Genomic DNA, 19,850 nt, shown 5'->3' on the forward strand with positions numbered 1-19,850 from the left:
TCCCCACTCTTGATTGCATGATGGCACTTGTTTGCTCAGATATCTGCCATATTTTTTCAAAGCTTGAATCCTATTGAAGGTGGCTAAATTTCTCCAAGTGGCTGTTTTAATTTACAGCCTGTCTAGATGCATGAAATGTAAATCAAAGCAAGGCAGGGAGTTCAACAGCTTTGTAGATCACTGTAGGATTTCCTGTCACTATGGAAAACATACAGGAAAATAAAAAGGGAAAAGGAAGTACTTGTATTTGAGAGGAGTTTATGTATTTACTGACAGCAAGCAAACAGATGGACAGAGAAGGATGGTGGAGGATGTGCTCCAAATCTTTTTACCATTCCTTTTTCTGCAAAATTTAGTATTTAACTCTATTAATGCAAAAAAATCTAGCAATGGTGACTTTCAAGAAAAGAGTGACATTGCTCTGGCTTTAAAATGTTTGAAAACTGCTTGTGAAGAAATTGCATTTGCAGTCTCTGTATTCCTATGCAACACCTAGACATTGTCAGAAGCAACAACTGGGATGTTTCTGCATATATATATAAACTTGTTTACATTATTTTATCATGAGATGAGTTGCAAAGCACAGTATTTGAGATTAGAAGTATCCAGGGAGTCACTGACCCTGAAGGTGCTCAGTGAATGTTTAGATGTTGTACTGAGGGACATGGTTTAGTGGGAAATATTGTTGGTAGATGGACAGATGGACTGTATGACTTTGAACACCTTTTCCAAACTTGGTGATTCTATGATTCTATTATTCTACTAGTTAAACTCTATTGGTTCAGTGTTCAATTAAATCACAGGAAAGTATTTCTATTCCCTCTTTGGATGGTGCATACTGAGCATGAGAAATCACCTCTTTCCTGCTTTTTCACCCAGAACAACTTAGTTCCACACGTTTCTAGAACATGTGCGTGTTGCCAGAACTTGAATTTATAAGGAAAACAATGAAACTGGTATGAATTTGAATTTGGAAATGTATGGGTCTGAGACTGCAATAGAAGAGTAACAGAGGAAAAACCTGATTACTGCACATGAGAGTACCCCAGACATTGAAATGAGCCAGTGTATCCAATAATCACTCTTCTCTTTATTGGTAAAATGAAATAAAATGTGGCATTTTCGTCAATACAAAAAAGTCTTTCTCATAAAGGGTCATTGTATCAGTTACTGAAATACACATGACAGTCAACAATTACAAAATAAAGTAGATTTTAAATGATTCTCCAGTGAGTAAGACAGGTAGCAATTTATTTATTTATTTATTTATTTATTTATTTATTTATTTATTTATTTATTTTCCCTCAAACATCTTTGACACTCCTGCTTGATGTTTAGAAGAAAAAAAAAAAGAAAAAGAAATGAAATATGGAATCTGAAATCATTTCTTTCATATTTCTCTGATCTCTGAAATTTCTTGAGACTCATAGAACATCAGTCATTATGGGAAAGAGTTGCCCATTATCCTTCATTCCTTCAGGGAGAAGCCAAAAGGAAGAAAATTGATGATAATGGAAAGAATAGTGCTAAAGATGATTCCCACTTTGTGCCAACACAATCTCCCTGCTTTAAACAAAACAAAGCAAAGCAAAACAAAAAGAGCTATTCTACATAATCTCCTATGCTTGTTGTGCTCTCATTGCTCCTAAGATCTTTGAAATAAGTGGTGAAAGAAATCAAGAGAGAAAACAGATTTTATAGTGCTAATGGCATTAAGCCATCAGAGATTAGTTAGTTTGTATCAGCACAGATGGTGATCTCCCAGAGGAGACTTGGACCTTGGTGCCTCTAAGTGTTACACAAACACAAAATAGAGATAGTGTCTGTCCCACAGGGTTTACAGTCTGAGTAATCACTTTCTAAACAATTACCCTCATTCAAGTTCATTTGTAGCTTAAAGCGTGAGGTAGAATATCACTGTAGAAAGTTCTCAGTTTGGTAAATACATTACTACTTCTATCGTTACTATAATTACTAATATTTCACTAGATTAAAAAAGTTATGGAGGGTAGGGATTGACAGAAAAGTCATTCCAGACCTTGATGTGCAAGCAGGTTACTACACAGTTGCAGAAAATGTCAAAGAACAGTAAGGGATGGGTAGAAGTACATCTTGGTTGGCAGTTTCCACTTCAGATGGAAACTTCAAGTGGGATTTTGCAGTTGGACTGTATCTGTTTCACTTGAAACGATGGTGAACATTGTGAACTTTCTGTGACTGTGGCCCACTGTTTTCATTGAAATAGGAGCTTCTATGTGAAGTATGTAACTAATCTGGGAAGTTGTTCCAAGTTTTCACCTCATTAGCCATTTTGGTAGAAAGCAGCTGTATAAAGAAATATATATGAAACCCAGGTGTGATAGATTTTAATGTTATATGGCAATTTCTAACTAAACATTTATCAAGCATAAAAACTGTAATTTCAAGATTTCCACCAAGCCAAACAGAACACCTCTGAGGGAATGTATTTTAATAGCCCACACTTGTTGAAAAATGTTGGCAATGCTTTTGAGAGAGGGGGCAATTCCTTAAAGTCCAAGGTTTCTCTCCTCTCTCAGTTTCTTCTTCTATTGCTCTTTTCTTATTCAGCATCAATTTGCCGATCTGCTGTTCCGAAAGACAAGTGTGTTCTTTCCTTATTTGACTTCAGTTTTGGCTGGGTCTCAAACCAAAGTCTGTGTTTCATGCTTATTGATTTATTATTAAGTACAGCCTGCTGGTTCTTGAATCAAGTCTTTTATTTTCCCAGGACTAAATCCACAAAGGGACTAATAAGCCTGTAGTGGAACATGGGAATTTAGGCATTTATGTACAAGAGCATAATTCCTAAAATGTCTTATAAGAAGCTTAGATTAAGTCTCTAGATATCTGAATTTGCATTTTTTAAATCTGTAGGTTTTTAACTTGCCCTTCAGGAAGTGCTGTCCTCCCAAACATCACAGCAAGTTAGTGCCTTGTTTGCTCTGGAGCTCTCCAGCTTGTTAAATTAAGGCCTGAGTCAGGCACCCAAGCCAAGCATAGAATGCACAGAAGCAAGTGAGTTACACAAAAAAAAACATAGCAATGAAGGCAACTTTCACCTAGGAAGATACTGTTGTCCATCTCATCTACACTGTCTCTACACTGTCTATAACACAAATTATTACTGTATGTTCTGGGACTGGGAAACAGAACCATACTGTGCGCATCCCAGCAGATATGGACAGATACATCCAGGATGTTTATTAACGCTCCCCTGAGAACATGAAGTAGGGAATTAGTAAATTGCCCTCTGACACAGCATTAAGTCATAAGTATTCAATCTACGCATTTAAAGAACTTGTTGACAGCCTGGAAATGATCCAGAAACGCTTTTGCAAAGATATTGAGACTCCAGAACCCATCTTGCAGCTGGAGACTCCAGAAACTCCAGGGCCAGAGAAGGTCAAAATGTTATTGACTCATGGCCCGTAAGTAAGGAAGAATAGTCTGTATTAGGACAGAGACATTGGTGAAAACACAGAAGTTAGGTTTAGTTTAGGGAAATTAGCCTTCATATTTTTGGTAATAAATAGAGACAAATCTACTGTCTACTATTCTGAGGTGTAGAGATTCTTAAGGTCACCAGAATGGTTGAAGACATTTTTAAGAACTTATGCAGCTTAGAGTAGAAGTCCTCAACTATTTAATTCTAGGCAGTATACTTTCTGTCATGTTTTGCATTGAATCTTTCAGTGAAATATGTGACTTTCCATTTCACTCTCCAAGACTGTCTTTTTGGCATGGGTTGTCATAGTTGTTTCTTTTTTCTTCCCCTAAGGATGTCAATGGGTTCTGCATTTTGTCAGACTTTGTGGTAAATAACTCAAACATTTACTTCTCTATTTCTCCAGTTGCTGCATAGATAGAGTGCAGGACCTTTTCTCGAAGCCAGTATATCATGTCTTGGGTCTGTAAGGTAATTCTAGGAACAATCTGAATGGTTTCTATGACACTGAACTAGATATAACGTTGATGAGTAACTGTAGTAAAGTAATTAGTGGCTGTACATAGGCACAATGGTGAGAGTAATTCTGTGCTCAGGATTTCTATGTTGCTGCCAGTCCCTAGTGTAGGCAACCTGTCGTATCTCTGCATTCTGCTCTGATAGCAATTTCCTCTGGCTACTTTTATCACCATTCTGGCAGTGTGATACCTGCCATTTCTGTTATACTAATTACACAAGCATAGTTCAGTTAAGTGATACGGATCATGTACAAAAACAAAATACAACTATAGCAATTAAGGGGAGCCCTAAGTCACCAATGGTGACTTAAAAGAAGATGGAAATCTGTGGTATTTCATATACTGTTTGCCCATAGAATTTCTGTTCTCGAGGCAAAATTGCCAATATCAATGGGTCAGTTCCTAAGAAAGAACCATTACACTTTCAAAGGACTCTGCAAGTCAGTAATGAAAAGAAAACTTATTTAAATTAAGGATGTCTGTGAGCCATTACTTATAAGGTTTGCTAGGAACCGCAGGATTTACTGGATGTCTTGAAGCCAGAATTTGGGTGTTTTTTATTGAACTCCTGATGAGCCACAGTAGCAGAGGGTTATGAAAAGCTATCTGACTGATGTGTTGAGCTCCTGGATTTCTACCAAGCTAGGACTGAGTGATCTTACAGCTTAGTAATGACAGGAATGATTACCTCTCAGAATGAATGTAATGCTACATTTCAGGGCTTAGGTGCATAACTGCTTTCCTCTTATTATATCTCCCTTTTGTTATAGATGTATTCTAGTCAATGACACTGTAATTTCCCAAGTAACTCCTGCTTTTGTAAGGAGCCTTCCTAATGACTCTGCCTTGCCTCATTTTCTCCTCAACAAAATGAATATCTCCCATGACCTGAGCAGAGCCTGTTTTTATTTCCACTCATTCATTTTTGTGTGTGGATTTTAAGCAGAGCATCTGGCACACTGACTCTAGAGCAAGGGAAGGATGTAACCTGCACGCTCTTGTAAGCAGAGGTACATAAGCTAAAGGGTACCATCACCAGCCTAGATCTAGAGGCAAAGATCATGAAAAAGCTGTGGTAATTTTGGACTTGGATTAGACAGTTGGCATGAAATACTCTACCTTAGTCATCCTCCAGCATCAGGTATTTCTAATACACTAATTCTGCCTTCTCACATTTTTGTTAATTTAAATGTTGCCTATGAGACTTAAGATAGTGACTCCCATGCTGATTTTTCACTGATATCTATCAGATACAGATCCACAGGCAATGACAGATCCCTCTATACCGAGTCAGTTTGCACTTGTTTGGTACATTATCCAAGATGTATTCCTTGTTCTATTTGCTATGCAAGACAAGTTCTGAAAGGCAGTTGGCAGTCCTGGAACATTCATGATTATGAGGGAAATCCTCCAAGTTGCAGAAGACAGACAGTAGAAATCAAGCACTTTCCTTACTGTTCCATCTTCAAAAATCTCCTCTTCTATACTTTACAGCACTTCATTATTCTCCCTTTTTCCCTACAGTGCAAATCCATAGAACACGGTAGCTGATATTTTCTTTCGTCCTCTCCACTAATCACTTTCTTTCCAGGAAGTACAATTTTCAAAATTCTAGCATTTGTTTCATATTTGTAGTCTTATCTTTTTTCAATGTGGACTCAAATAAAGTATCTAACAATATAAATGACACTTGCATCCTCATTTTTACATTCACTTCACGCAGAACATATTCATACTCACGGCACACTTACCAAAGCACAATATCCTTTAAATCACTTGGAACATAATATCTTTAAAGGACTGATTAAGTAGTTGCCCCTATCAATGTAACTACTGCCTGCTAAGGTGCTGTTAAATCAGCAGCTCATCAAATGGCTTGATGTTAGGATGTAACAAGTTTCTGATGGAGTTGTGCTCCTTCAAAGAACACGCATTTTTTTCATCACCCTCTTAGTCACCTAATTTGACTGAGATCTAAGATCCTAATGCATCAATCTTGTTAATTCCCTTGCCAGTGCATAAGAAATTGAAGCAATAAACCACAACCTGTTTGTAGTGGTGCTAACATTATTATGTAGTATGCCAGCTGACAGAATCAGTGCTTTTCCATTAAACTTCAGCGAGTACAAGCTCTTGGGAATGTCTATCTTGCCTTTTTCCTTTTCTTCTGCTTTCTATACCACTGATGATTCTCCTGTAGCACCGACTCTACATCCACACTACTCAGTGTTGGGTTTTGTGTCGTACAACACTGACATACATCTCTCTATTGTACTTCATATTTGTTTGATGCTGTCATTTCTGTATTGCAAATGTTAAGACTACAATTCAAGCCAGCAGGTGATAGTCTAAAATACTGTTAAAAAATGTACAAGGGTATTAAAAAATATTTTTCCATTAGTATGACTTCGCTGTAAAGCTGAACTCCTTTTGTTTAAACATAAAAAAATAATTATCTGAGGCAAATAGCATCAATTTCAAAATGTCAGTTGTGAAGCTGAAGTTTGGCAAAATTGTAAATACAACTATAAATGTAACACAGAATATGATAATATGCAGTGTTGAGGAACTGTAAGCATCACTGATAACAGCTCACCCTTGACAAGCTGTCTTTATCAAAAAGAAAGAAGTTCAATTTCAAAAATGGACACAAAAGCAAAGTCCCCCATAAAAACTTCAATGAAAAGTATATGGAATGATAACCGTAAGACAGGATTTTAACGGCAGTTTTGTCTGAATAAAATCTACAACATTTCTGCCCATGTGAGTCATAGTGGTGCTGGTGCATGGGAAATGGAGAGAGGGAATTCTTCAGGAGGATCCCCCAATTGGAGCAAACCCAAAGTTGTTTCTTCCCTTCTGCAGCCTGGTTTTCCCATCCTTAATTATAGTGCTTTATTTCCTCCCAGAAACAAAAACAAAAACAAAACAAAACACACGCATGCACACACATAAAGAACAAACAAACAAACAACAAAAAAACCCCACTCTTCTGCATTTGTCAGAAGATGCATATTCCCCATTGGTGATTGTTAAAGATACCCAACTAGTACATAACTTTCCATGCCTGGGCTGCCATGGTAACACAATTTACTGTATAGCAGGGTTAATATGTGCATAGACACAGAATAATGTGCAGACACACAAATTACTGCTTCCCTATGGACGACTTCTTCTGGCACTGATTTTGTTGCTGTTGTTGGACACATGCTTTATAAATTAAAGACAGAAAAGGCCTCTCTGCTTTTGATCTTGTATGCTGAATACAGGGGTACGTAACAGAAATATGCTTTTTACACTTCGAAGGGGAAGAGGTTGCAAAATCATGAATGCATTTATGCTCATGAAAATGCTACATGTAAGTGAAATAAAAGGTGAACTGATTTCCAGGAATTTTTGCGAAGGGCAGATAAGAAGCCAATTGTTTGTTAGAGGTTCAGCTCACATGCAATGGTAAGATCTTCTTTATTCTAAAAAAGGAAAACATCATTTTGAAAAATAAATGAATGAAGCAAAATAAAAGGTTTGCAAGATAGCAATGGGATTTCCTACTTGTGGTGATCTATTACATACACAGTGGTGTGTACTATATACTATATGCTTGTGGTGATATACTTGTGATATACCGTGTGGCACTACCAGCTATAGTATATCACTCAAATGCTGCTTTTAAAGGAGTAACTGTCAGCCTACAGGGATTAAGATTGAGAATTTGCAATTCATCATCTTTATTTGGAAGTCTGGTTGCTTGCCTGCCCAAATTAAATATTTTTTCTATCACAAGTATACTTTTCAATTAGTTAGAAACATGGACTGCATTTGATTTCAATAAATAAACAAATTATGAACTCTTGAATCTTTATTAATTTAAATTAACAGTTTAAAATTCAGTCTTGCAAAGCACATGGCACTCTGAGATATCTTAATATAATTATGCCAACCTACTTTTCCGATTTTCAGAGGCTCAAACATTAACTCAATTGCTTCAAATACAGCATACTTTAGACAGGCTGTCATTATCGAGCTCCTTTAAACTTTTGCCACAGATATTTTGCAAAATGTGAACTTTAAAACAGAATCAGGCCCAGGTTTCTACCTTTTCTTCCTCTCTTTCAGGTCTCTGACCTTTTTGGCTCAGCTGTTCCCACTGCAAGCCTGGCTTTTTCATTCTGCGCACAAAAATTCAGCTCACTTTTTCAAAGCCAGGGAGGTGTGTTTATGCATCCATATATGTTTTGTGGGTGGTAGGTCCTGGACTCGGGACAGATTGGTTCTGTCACATTATGTACCACACACATACATGGAGAAGCATGCTTCCAGAGCGTTGTGGTTCTGTGATTTTTGTTGCTGTATTCCACATCAGAACATCATGTAAAGCAGTGGGAAATAAAGAGTGAATGTTCTGGTTCCATGGACTGCCTTTTTTGGGAATTTTGGTTCTTGGATGGGAGGGGAGGAGCAACATTCCCCAGAGGACTTCAGGCCCAGAGGAAGCAAGGTGAAGCTTCTGGCAGGACACCAGCCGTTCTCGCTTTCACTCGCCCTCTCCTAGTCCATGGCAGAGAAGCACGTGGTTCCCCTGCAGTCTACAGAGTAAGGCCTTGGTTTTGGACATTCTCTCATTTTGTTTGATTTGTTGGTCTCAGTTCCAATTGTATTGTGTTGTATTGTATTATCTTGCATTCCTAGATAATAGTTAGTAAATTAACATTCCTCCTCAGATCATTGCCACTGCTCTGTTTATTTAGATCCATCTACTACCTCCCTACCCTTCCCCCACTCTTTCCCTCTCCCACGGCGTGGGCCCACAGTGTCCTGCCTCCTTGGTCCTGGGGCTGGGTCAGACCAGGGTTAACACTTTTTTGTTCCCTCTCTCTTTTTTTTTTTCTTTTTGGGGGGAGGTCCTGTGCCCCTGTCACGGACACAGGTCTAGAGATAACTCCGTGAGAAAGGGCCTGAGGGCATACAGAAAGCAGCAGGGTTCTTGATTTAATTCAGCAGCACATTTCTAAGATGTATTTTGACATTAATGGGTGAGTGAAGTAGTTAACAACAAAAAAATAATACAGCCTTCTCAACTATCTGCCCATTTATTGAAGTGCGAGATGAAGGTTACAATAGTCCTATGAATCTCAAAATTTTCTTTTGCCAAGTTTCCAGTGACTTAACAAGGACACAGTGAAATTACCAAGGGTGCAAGCCAGCATACCATGTGCCATTCCGATCTCTTGCATAGAAACCACTCACGGATGCTTAGGAGCTATCCAGGAATGGATGTTGAATGTCAGCCCAAGGCATGCTAATTCAGGATCAGAGTCATACTGGTGACTGCTACATGGTTTTCACATGGCAGATAGAGTCTCAAAAGCATAAATAACTTTTACTTCCAGTGGGATTCAGCATTTCTGGAAACAGCACCCGTACTTTCTACTTCTTGGGCATATAAGCCCTCCTTCTAACTCTGTGGCTAGACAATAGCTCCTACAAATTCCTGCATGAAGCTCTTTGCAAGCTCTGATCACTGCCAGCCCCAAGTTACCTGAGAGATCATGGGCCCCTGTGTTTTCAGTACTGGAATCTCCATTAAAGCCATGAACAGTAATGGTTTGAACGAGTGGAGCTATCAGCACAATGGAGTAGAAATAAATCCAGGTAAAATGAGTAAGTGCTTGCTTGGACATTAAATGATTAAACCAGCAAGGACTAACTGCATGTAAGACTGTTCTTCCTTCAGTGAAGGGAAGCGTGCTGAGAGGAAATCTCCTTCAGTAACCATAAACACAGAGTAAAAGCACACATAGGATGCCATGTATTATTCACCAGCTATAATTGTTTCCTGTCCAAAATGGACAAACAGGCAAAAGTCATTATCAAGGAATCATGGGATGGCTTAGGTTGGAAGGGACCTTAAAGTCTTAAATCCCACCCAGCCTCAACCCCCTGCTGGCTGCCACCCCCAGCTCTGACTGCCCAGGGTCCACCCAGCCCAGCATTGAGCATCTCCAGGGATGGGCACCCAGAGCTCTGGGCAGCACTGCCATGGCCTCACCGCCCTCTGAGTGAAAGTTTTTCTCCTAATATCTAATCTAAATCTTCCTTCTTGTAGCTTAAAGCCTAAAAAATCTGCACCACCAGGTGATGCTGCCATGGTTCTTCAGCGATTGGCTATGTGGGTAGGACCCTGAAGGTTTGTAGGCTGGGTATATTAGAACATCATTAATATAAAACACAAAGTAGAAACAGTCTTATCCTTGGTAGGTCTCCAAAAAATAGGTATAAATTAGCCTTCATAAACATTTATCTGTGCTTTTGAAACTAACACATCATAAAAGGGGAGTTTTTTTCACTTTTTGCTTACATATAACATGACGTAATACTAATCTTCAAACACAGAAAAGTAACAACTTCAGATACAGTTTTATGAAATAACAGTCCTCTGATGTCTAGCAACCACCTCCTAAAACAAATTAGAGCCCAAACCAACAAACTGACTGATCAGTCCAAACTAAGCTATATTTATGCATGCAACAATTGCTTGCTAATCGTTAATCCAGTTGAGGTTCTATAACTACCATAGAGGAGAGAGACAGAGTTCATTTCTCCTTCTTTTCAATGCTATTGAAAAATAATATGATGTCTTGAATCCATGGATCACAAACAAAGTATATCAGATGGTGTGTACCTTCAATACTTTATTACGTTAAAAAAATAATAATAATAACAAAACAAAACAAAAAAACATGCTTGAGTGTTTTTTAAACAAAGAAGATGGAAAGTTCTGGAGTGAAATCCTTAATTGGTATAATCTGTCATCCACTGGTGTTTCTGGAGAAATTCCCCACTGGTCTTGCTTAGCAGAGGCTGAGATCATCTTTTGTCTGCTTTGTGCCAAATTCTCTCCAAGCCTCCCCAAGTAACAGTGGAGGCCATACACAGACTCTGGTGCCAGTCCTTCTAGTAGCCTTAATAGAAGCTGGCAGAAATTTTCAATTTATAATTTTTAACCTAATTTGTGTTTTTCTTTATTAATTAATTTTTTTCCCCTCCTTGTGGAGTTTTTTCCAAAAAAAAAAAAGCTTTTCTAGTAGTTTAGGATTTATGAAATCCTGCACTGAGAAAGAAAGGATGCTTCTCAGGACACCACTCCTATGTACAGTGCCTAACCAGCAGGCATACTGTTGTATGGTTCTTTTCAGAAAAAAATGCATTGAACACATTTCAAACTACTTATGATTATTCATTTTCCCCTTTCTCCAAGTTCATAAAGTTCTTCCTAAAATGACACTCCATCTTATCCCTGTAAAAAAGAGCTTTTCCTCTGCAAAGCCACGATCCAAGAAACTATTAAACTTCAGAATAGCTTTGGTGCCATTCAGTTCAAGGTTAGGAAGTGATATGTATAGTGCCTCAGTTTTCATAGTGATGTATGTCACCTCAGAGAGATAACTGAAAGCAACAATTTCTGCAGTTATGAAGCCTAATAACAAAGAAATGCTTTCACAAAACAGGCAAGAAACTTAAAAAAAAAAAAATCAAATTCAAAACTGAAGAAACTCATTAAAACCAGGACCTGAAGGGAAAAATGAAAAAAGTACACTGTCTCTACTGTGTGAGTACTGTACATGTTCATCCAATTTTTGAGTGGTATAAAAAATGGTTTAAATATGATGTGCAGGTTACATTTCCAAGCTGTGTTTCAGAAAAGGCCTTTTCAACATCTCCTCATGGGAAAATCATGACACAGTTTAAGTGTTGACATTTCAGAAAGTAGAAACGTTTCACAGTATGAAATTATCTGACTACGGAAGAGATGAATACGCTATTTACTATGATAAGTACTAGTTATGTCCAATCATTCAGAATTTACTCTTTAATGTGTGCAAGCTACCTAGGCTGCAATAAAATGCAGCTTAGGCTATTGAAGTGATGAAGAAATAGTAGGAGAAGCATAGAAGAAATCTTACAAGTGAGCTACGAGAGGGGTAAAAAGGAAGATCGTAATTGCAGAAGCATATCTTATGATATGTATAACAAAGTAGATCAGAAGAAACAGGTACATTATGGACCACAGGTTCTGTAAGGAAGAGGCAATAAGTAAAACACCAGCAAATGAGCTGGTCAATAATTTGCAAAGAAGGAATCAGTTTTGATCGTTGCCTTCATCCCAGGTTTAGCAGTCCCTTCCCAGGGAACATGGAGCACTCTGCTTACATGCTTCAATAAATGAAGTTAAATGGAACAAAAATGGACCAACAACCCCACCCTTATTTTTATTTACTTAAATTCTTAAGCAAACATTGTTACTTTCTTGATTATAAACCAAACAATTTTTTTGTAGGATATTTCTGAGAAGAGGACAAAATGTGGGTTTAGATGGATACAATAAATAACTTTTCTCAAGTAAAATTTTACTCACTTTATCAGGAAAATTAAATACTTCATATTGGAATTCTGTATAGAAAAGGATCCTAAGTGGATGCCACCCAGGTCCATACTCCCTCATGTAAACTTCAAAGATGGTCAGGGAAGGATGCAAAAATCTATAGAAAACAGGAGCTGCCAGTGTGTGCCAATGGAAAACAACCAATGCAGTGGTGATGCATGAATCTAGCAGCCGTCCACTCATTCACAAAAGGGAGAACAAGCACATGTACTGACTGCACCAAAATAAACTTTACAATAAATTCCACTTAGAAGTGTCAATCATTATGATCAGAGAGTCATAAGAAATGGAAATCTGTTTTCAGTTCAAATATGCACATTTGCAAATTTATCCACACAAACAGTCAGTGATCCTCAGATTCTCTTTTTTCAGAGAGGCACAAGATGTATCAAGCCAAGAAAAATAAGCTTGCCTGTGATTTATCACTCTGCTACATGGGTACAAAATCCTAAGAACCTGAATGAACAGCATAACTACAGAATTCTGCTATGGTATGATGAGTCTGAATCTAGCCAGATACGTTTTTTGAAGTAAATCATTTTTACAGTCATTACTGTTAATGACAATTGCTGAATTAATTTTAACTCTTAGTAAAAGAATCCTCTCTGGAGATTCCAGAATAAGATTCCAGAAAGCAGTTGATGGAATAGCAAAGGTTTATATTCCACTTGTGTTATCTTGGCTATTTGAATCTTCCATACATAAGGGGAGCGGGCTGAAGTGACAGTATATAAACTTAAACTTTAATAGCTGTTTTTAACATGCTTAAATTACATAATTCATAAAACTTTCCTACTCTATTCCATCTCACTGATTACTGGACTAGTGATCGAAGTATAATAATTGCAATTATTATAAGTATTAGTATAGTGTAGAAGTGAGAGAAGCACAAATTAAATGGGCCTGTGAAAATTCATGCACAAATATCTGATTCCTGATTCAGTGTGCCTGGACTTATATGTTAAAATACTTCATTTTGACATAAAGACATAGTGCTGAACTTAAAGAAACTTACTTCCTAGCTGCGTTTGTCAGTACTAGCTGGAAACTATGCATCTCAACTCCAAAATTCTTGAGAATATAAACTGAAAATAAAGTAGCTGTATACAACAGATGATGTAGTCAGATAACAGGTAAAAATAAAGAATTGAAAGGAAGAAATAAAAAGAAAAGTGATTAAAACACCAGCAGAATGTAAAGCTTTTCCTTGGTAATTACTACTTTATGCAAACTGTAATCATCCAAGAATTGTATGGTCAATGATGATGAAAGATTCCATTTCCAAGCTGTAACGCTGAAAATCTGGCTAATGATTTTGCACCTCTGTGCTATAGTTGCATATTTTCTTTTAAATTTTGATAGAATTAATTAACATATGAATAGTATATTTTAGGAATGGAAGAAAGGTTACTTTTTGCTTCTTTTGATTTGGAAGAGAGATACTTCTGTATGAAACAGGATTTCTATTGAACATTCATGGAAAAATGCTGTATGCATCACACCTGGTTCAAGGAGAAAGCGATGTTCTAAACAGATGACACTCAGGTAAGAATTAGCATTACGAATTTTATTACTTTTGTCAAAATACTGAGTGTAGTTGCAAATTCATAAATTTAACATTACATTCATACAACTTTCATAGACAATATTTTTTAACAAGTTAAATCTTGTTAAAAAAATGTAACATTCATTAGATAACAGAGATTCCCAGAAACATCATCAATAGTGTTAAAAGAAACTTCATGAAGTTCTGTAATGAAGCACAGCATCATAATATAAAGAAAACAGAGATGAGTGTTTCATTACCAACTAAAACGTTGTTGAAGCATAACTGATAAATGCATCAAGGTTTGCATTTTAGAAATAGTCTTGTCATTTATTTATTTTGTATAGCTATATCTAATGGTTACATTAGAAAGTTGAGTGGCGTTTCAAAGAGTAGGAAGAATCATTAGAAATAATATGTTGTATTTGATATTTGTGAAAGCATTCAAGCTTATTTTGTAAAAGCATTTAAGAGATTGGATGATGATTAGAAAGAAAGGAAAATACATCAATGTCTGGAAGCTAAATGCCTTGTAGAGTCATTTTAAAAGCCCAAATCTTCCTCACAGTTGAGATGACAAGAGAAACAAATACTGAACAGTCATGAACTCATAAAACTGGTTGTAGCTCTGTAAATTCAAATGTTTAACTTCCAAAGCTCGTGAGGAAAAGAAAAATGACTGTGTTTAAAAGGCTAGTGTTGGGTAAATTCAATAGCACCTATCACAATGGACTCTTTACTCTTAGCTACATACTTAACATTTGGTAGGAGAATTGGAAAACAGATGATGAATACCACTGTTCTGTTGTGGATTTCTCCTATGATTTTCTTTTTCCTTACTTACTTCTCTGATTTTTTTCTAATGTATATGCTGTCTTCCATTAATTTCTTCTGGTCCATTTTTTAAAATATATGAAGGTAAAAGAAGAAAAGAGGTGCACAGTCATGTTTCCACACCCCTTATCAATTATGCTTAATGTTCGGTTTTTCAGGAAAAATCCTTCATGCGCACATGAATTTAAGGCCATTTTTGAAGGTTGCAATGCCCACTGGAATACAGATTCCATGAAAAATTTTCATTGCAAAGGAAGATAGAGGTAGTCTTCTCAATCTCCTCAGGGTTTCTTGAGAGACTGAATTATGCACTGAAAATCACATATGCTATTTCCTCATATTTAAAAGGTGCTTAAATTAGTCAAATTTTTCCCCCAAAGACATTGTGACGTTAAACAAAGTAATATTTATACTAAAAAAATACATCAAGCATCAGATGAAGTATTGAATTTTCCTGCAAAATATTGCATTTCTACTATGACTAAGAAGACTTGAAACCAAAAACAGTGAAGTAAGAATAACGCTGTCTGAGAGTTGTGCCTATCATATAAAATTTCACAGATAGTATTTTTTTCATTGATTAATATCCCAAAAGGCCTTTGTTTTAAATATAATTTCTAATTACCTATGGTTTGTAAAGGCGAACAGCAATAATGTTGAGAAGAGCAGACAGCTGTTTAATGAATCGGATGGGAACACTGACCTGTAAACATGTACAGAAATGGATATGAACTTGTATAGTTTCATGGTCATGTAAAACAACTGGATTTGTTCAGATGGAGGATTTTCTTTGCTTAGTAATAAACATTGTGTAAACAGCTTGCTTTTAATCACAGGAAGCAGAATACAAGATTAAAACAAATGAACAAACAAACAAAAAAAAAACCCACAAACGGAAAAGATACTGTGAAAAAGTGAGATGAAGGACATGATTTTTTTTAAAGACTAGTTGTGTTGGCTCTTTTGAATGAAGAGTGAAATAGTGTCGTGAATTTTCCTTCAGTACACAAAGCTTGATACAAGGAAGACTGCATAAAACATTTGCCCCATTTTACAATATTAGAAGATTAATAAAAAATAAAGTCCTCTTCTTATATAACTTGTCCTGCTTACGTCTTTAGAATACTATTATAGCTGTGATTCCACCAAAGCATTTTTTTAAATTATAGCTGCGATTCCACCAAAACATTTTTTAAAAATTATTGTGTTTTTTTTTTTTGTAATTGCTACATATGTTCATATTTAATGCATTCTTTAATGTGAACAAATTTCTGAAAGGATCTGTAATTCTCTGTGCAACTACTGGACTGCCTGGATTTAGCCATACATTGAGATCATCACACTTAACTCAATTTTCAGTGTGTTGCAAAGAGAAAAGCAGGTATATGAAGCAAAGATTTAAGGAAATGCCAGGCAGTCATCCTCATAGGTACCAAAGGAAAATATGCCATATTAGGGTGCTACCATCTGAGCACTAGAGCAACAGACGCATAATTTACAACATGGAGCACATTGGTTGCTCTGAAAGTAATACCTCTAATTTATTTCCATGAAAACTACAGCAGATACAAAGAGAACAATAACACTATGTGATAAAGATAATTCTCAGATAAAAAATTCTATTTTTTTCCACACAGTCATCACCATTGGTCAATTTGCTCAGATGGGTTGGTCAAGATGCTCTTCATTTCATGGTGTGACAGCTGTGCATAGCAGTCTGGAATGTGGCTTGTCTTTCATGTCTCTGTCACCACTGCTGAAATGCACCATCCACCCCTCACTGTGCTCACATCCTTCAGCAAGTGTCAATGAATGTCAGTGGGTGCCATTTTTTTCTGCATGGAGGAATTCAATTCCACACCGTTTCTTCATAAACACTTCCATGTCAGATACAGTTTTGTCAGACTGCCCCTCTGCTGCCATCTGTCATATGGCAGCAAATGTAATGGAATCTTGGTGGGAGGGTTCAGCCTCTACTGCCAAAAAATCAACATCAGACTCTGATGTCATGGGCCAGCATTACTTTAGAGCAGCCCTCACGCGATTCAGTTCTGAAGCAGAACTAAAGCCTTCATTCTTCTGCTACTCCAACAAATTTTATACCAATGTAACTGCATCTGTTTTTTAATTACCTGTGCTTCTTTTTTTTTTTTTTTTTTTTTTTTTCCCCAGAACAAGATCAGGCCCCAAAATGGTTAAACAATACATGGCAGAAAGGAATGCTCAGCCAGCCAACACCTCCAAAACAATCTTTGAATACTAAACAATGCACAGCAAAAACTAGAATGTTCTGTGTTGTCTTTAATCATTCACTACCACTTTTTAAAATGTAAATTCATGCCTTTGAGTCAGACTCCGTTGCCAAAAGCAACAGGTCTTAACAGATACATTTGAAACCTATTGTTTAGAACTGGCACTGGCTGTTCTTCCTCCTCCTGTAGCAGTAGGGAGGTTTTCCAGGTATGTGGGAGGCAAGTTCCTCAGAGCCATTATATTGCTTGTTCTCTGCATGATCTCCTTCATTAAATAATCTTTTAATGCAACATTAATAGTAATTGCAAGATTACAGTTCAAAATATTTGATAACATCACACTATGCTGTTGAAAAGCAACCGATCTCTTCTCTAAAGCTGGCTGTGGGGGGCAAGCCTACTGTGAAACTACCAATCCCTTTTACTGAAAGCACTGCAGCTCTTTTTGTTATTTCCATTCCCGGCCTGGATATATTACAGATGGTTCAAGCTGGCAATGGAGAGTGGAAGAAAGGAAAATAGCCAGTTAATATGTTTTTTTTATTACGAAGTTTTCAAAGGACATAAACATGGAATTTTGTAGTGATTCACAAAGTAGAAAACTGTTGATCACTTATTGAAGATGATATTTATGTACCAGTACTTGCATACATGATGTTTGTTGTCTCTTGAATATTTGTGAGTACTGCAGAAAAGTAAGGTTATTCAATTTTTACTTCTTTGAGCAATCTGCTTCTTCTACGATATTCTTCACATTTTAGATGATGTTGATTCTAAATTTGAATCTTGGTAATAAAACTAGTAACAATTACTTACCTGTAGAACTGATCTGGATCACAGCTGAAATTCTACTGGTTCCTTTGTTATTATTTTTGCTGTATAATAATCCCTTAACATTAACTCCTGACTGCTCTCAAATTGAGATAATCAAAGGCTGCATCAAGGAGTATGTCAAGACAGACGAATCCAGAAGGCACACAAATCATGTTTTCCACTTGCACAAAGGTGTTCATAAGATATTTTGTAAGAATCTCAAAACAGCTCAGGGTAAACAAATACTGAAAAAGGGCCTAAAGGAAAAGACCATATGACTGATAACATCAGTACAGATGAACTACTCGAGAATCACAAGAAAACCAGGTTAAAGACTACTGTTTATCTTCCCAATAAATTCAGTAGCATTCAGAAATTCCATAAGAACATTTTCTAAATGGGCTTAATTTAATACAACTAATTTTGAATAAATAATTCTTAATTGAACATAATTACCATAACTTGAATAACCTTTTAAGAACAGCTTTATTTTGGATTAAGGTAACAAAGATCCTAAATTCAGAAGGCAAGTAACGAGAAGATCTCTCCAAAGACCATGGAACATGGTTCTTCCTGGACATCACTGCCTTCCTGGACATCACTGCATTCCTGGACATCACTGCCTTCCTGGACATCACTGCATTCCTGGAAATCATTGCTGCCTATGATTTTAGTAAGGAGTTCTCAAATTCTGAAAGGAAGGAGAAAAAAATAAAAGACTTCAGAGAAGCCAAGATTTTCCGATCACTTTCAGGAGGATGAAGTTGCTGTTCTGTGGCTAAAATAGCCAACTATTTCAGTGTAGTAGGCTTTTACAAAGATAGCTGAACTCTACTTTTGTTGTCTGCTTCCTTATCTTAAAGAAAATACATTTACAAAACAGATAGGTCCCCTGTTTCCAGAAAGGTGAGATTTGGCAGCCTAGCCAGACTGTCCCTGTATAACTAACATTCATGGTTAGCATAAAGCAAATGCCATCTGTAACATGTGTGAACATACAGATGGGGATGGTATGTCTACGCATGGCATTTTCAGCTAACCAGTTTTTTAGAATTAGAAAGAAATGTGCAGAAGTCAAGAGCATGGATAGAAGTCCAGCATGGAGTCACTAATCAAAGCTGAGTCAGTACAACAGATTATGAATTTAGAGGAAGCCCCATTAGCGTCAGGAATTTGCCAGTACGGAACAGATTTTTTAACCAAAGGACAGAGGCTGAAAAGGAGCCCAATAGAAGGGCAGCAAACACAAGATGTAGGGGTATAAATTTCATTCTAAGACCCATGTTGGTGACTAACTCTGGTCAGCATCATCACAGATGCTTCATCACTCAGACTGTGGAGTGAGAGGCCTATCACACTCCCTTAGCTATTGTTGACAGTTGATCATAAATCTTGCCATGTCTAATTCACATTGGCTCTATGAGGCCTGAAGTGCAGAAATAGTATACATGGGATGCATGGACAAACAATTAAATGCTGTATGGCAGGTGGAGACATTCCAGCAGCTGACTTCCTGAGCTGAAGGCAAAGAGAAGTAAGAAGTCTTCTCTCCATCACTGATAACAAAATTCCTATGAAATGACATAAATTTTATATATATGTGCGTGTGTTTATATATGAACAGTAATATTAATATCAAAGAAAATAAAATCAAATCATATCCCAGGGGACTTGTAATAATAGTGTTTTCTGCAAGTCTTATTAGTTAGAAATTCAGAAAAGAAGTAAAATGTTTTATAATTTATATGGTATGTACATACCGCTGAGTACGAAGAAATCTTTCTGCATGAAAAGCCAGCAAGTGGCACCTCATTAAACAGGACCTAGACTTAATCTAACTTGGAACAGATAAAAAAGAAAGGACTCATACGAAGCTATCTTGCCTGGGGGTTTAATCTCAAAGCTTTTGAGAATAACGAATGAATTAAGTAGGGCAAGTGATTAACAACAAAGAAGTGATCACATAATAAAAACAGAA

This window comes from Meleagris gallopavo, chromosome 9 (genome assembly GCF_000146605.3).
Source record: "Meleagris gallopavo isolate NT-WF06-2002-E0010 breed Aviagen turkey brand Nicholas breeding stock chromosome 9, Turkey_5.1, whole genome shotgun sequence".
Lineage (NCBI taxonomy): Eukaryota > Metazoa > Chordata > Aves > Galliformes > Phasianidae > Meleagris > Meleagris gallopavo.